Raw genomic sequence first — 2889 nt, 5'->3', positions numbered from 1 at the left:
TTTTTTGTTTCTAAAAATAATTTAGGATAGATCTCATTAAGTTGCCCAGGCTGGCCTTAAACTTCCGAATCTCCTGCCTCAAATTACCACATGACTGGTGTGAACTACAGGCGTACCACTACAAGCAGTTTTTGATATTTTACATCCTTAAATTTATGTGTGTGTGTCTGTGTGTGTGTGTGTGTTTAAATTGGGCTATTATATTTGTACATAATTGTGGAGTTAATTTTGACCTTAATAAGTGCAGATAACATAATATGTTCTCTTTGGATCTCCAGTGCTATCCTTTCCCACCTCCCTATCCCCTTTTCTATCTTATTGGTCTTCCTTCTATTAAAAAAAATAAAAAATAGAGATTTTTAAGATAAAGCCATATCTGGAATTATTTACCTTATGATACAATAACAACATATTCTGAGTAATATTTTTCTTTTATTGAAGATATCTCTCAAAATAAATTAGAACATTTTCATTCTGTGATAAAATTTTGAATTTCTGTTGAGTTTAGCATTTCTGAATTGGCTGAAATTTTAATAGAAACAATTGTATATAATATAATATATAAATTAAAGGCACCATTTGCAGTTTGAGTCTAAACACTTGGTCACAATTTGAAGTCTGTAGTTACTCTTTCTGGATTAGGCAACTATGTTATGTATCATAGAAGATAAGATGTATTCCAATGTCACTTTATAAAACAGTTGAAGAGGCGATGTTATAAGATGTAGACCAAATTAATTTCATGTTTTCAAGTATATGCATAAATAGCAGCAAATATAAAAGAAGAGATTTCTGTGTTTTCTATTCTTATAGTAGATTTTTAATGAAATTTTACTCTGAAAAATTAAGATTAGACAAAAAAATAGAAGGTAATTTAAGGAACAAAACAAACCTAAAACAAGAAGTGTTCTAATTTGCATCATTACTTGAGTAATTCTTGTGGTAAATATTGTAAGTGCCAACAAGTAACTAGTTGTCATCTGATCAGACACAATGTTTGATATGTCTGTTTAGATGCAAGTGCTAAGTTTATATATTTATGTTTAAGAAGTTTGCTTTTTAATATCTATGATATACAATTGTGATGATGTTCCAAGGTAACATATAGTAGTGGAATATAGGCATAGAAGTTCAGAAAAATATAAAATGTGAGGAAACAATGCAACACATATATCAAACCTTTAGTCTGTGAAAATAACATAACAATTTTCAAAAGTTAAAATATTTCGTATAAGCTTTTACCTTGTTTCAAGTCTACAGTGTTTGTGATTTGTTGTTGTTTGTGTCAAATTGGAAAGTGATGCTTATACGGGCTAAGGAATGTCCCCCAAACCTTAAGTATTTCATGACTATACACATGTGTATTAGCAAGCAGATTTAAAAAGTTGTTCCATTGTTCTTTGTTAATCAGAATGAGTGCCTAAAAATAAACATATTTTTTTATGGGAATAATATTAAAAGTTCATCATGATAGAAATTGACTTCCATGTTTCAGAAGACAATATTTTCCTGATGAATAAATTATTGAATCCTGATGGCTTCATTAGACCACTGGTAGAATTCTGAAACTTTCAATGCCCTTTAAAATTGCTCTTTTAAGTTTTTGAGTCTTTTATCATTGATGTTATTATTTGCTATTTCTACCGTATATTAAAAAAATCTGTTTTAAGGATTAACTACCCTCAAGAGAAGTAGACTCATTTTGTAACTGGTTCTATTTAACACTTTGGACATTATAGCAGGCTTTAAAGTGAAGTGAGGCCAATAGCAGATTCCTTATCTTATTTTATTTTATTTTTTACTTGTCAAAGCAATAATGTGGAAATGATACCCTTGACCTAATTTGAAGCTGCTGCAAATGATTAGCCAATTATTATATATCATATTGTTATTTTTTTTAATTCTGAACTGATAGCATAAATGTTTATTCTGTATACCTAGAAACAACAAAGTGAGTAAAAAGACTGTTTTGATTTTCAGAAATTTAAAAATATTCTAACCACTTTTTAAATTTCCTGATAATTTTCCTGAAATACTCCAAAAATGATTTGACATTTTAGAACACTTTTAAAAATTAATTAATAATTAGCAGAAAGTCACAAATTTTGCTCTTAAATTACCTTAATTTTTCTATTTTATACCTGTGACAAACACTATTTGAAATCCTCAGTAATGTGAACCACTTAGGATTTCAAATAGTACATATAGTAATGTGAACCACTTTATGCATCATAATTTTAAGTATTAATCACTGTTTCAGAAGACAGCTTAAATGTTATTAATAAATTCCTATTATATTAGGAAGTACAATCAAACTCCAATAGCAAGAGATACTTTTAAATGACATCTAAGAAATAATTCCCACTGATAAGAGATAAAAGCAGCCCCTATATTCATATTCCCTGTATATGAACTACCTTATCCATCAGTCTTCAAAGGTTTACTCAGGTAAAATAAACATTCAGTTGCTCTTAGATGCTATTGGTTGACTTTGAACAGTGTATCAAGAGAAAGGATTTAGTAACCTATTGGTGTCTGATGAGTTCTATGAGGTTGAAACTTGCTTAAATTGTCAAGTATGTGTACGTAGAAAGTCAAGGTCATTAACTAGGCTTAGAGAATGCTATTGAAGAACTATTTAAATTCTTAAAATATGCTCATATTTTGACCTCAAGTTATTTAACTCCTTGGCAATGTCAGAAAAGTTAAGTATATTATTTACAGTAAGAAATGAAACCCATATGTATTTTTATCTAACTAGAGTGGCCTATGCAAGTTTCAATAAATATATAGTCTTTACCCTTTGAGGGATTTCTCTTCAAATAAATTGCATGTCTTAAGAAAAAAAATATTTTAACTATTTCTTTTATTTTAACTAAAATTTTAACT

This window comes from Marmota flaviventris, chromosome 7 (genome assembly GCF_047511675.1).
Source record: "Marmota flaviventris isolate mMarFla1 chromosome 7, mMarFla1.hap1, whole genome shotgun sequence".
Lineage (NCBI taxonomy): Eukaryota > Metazoa > Chordata > Mammalia > Rodentia > Sciuridae > Marmota > Marmota flaviventris.
This window is presented reverse-complemented; position numbering follows the sequence as displayed.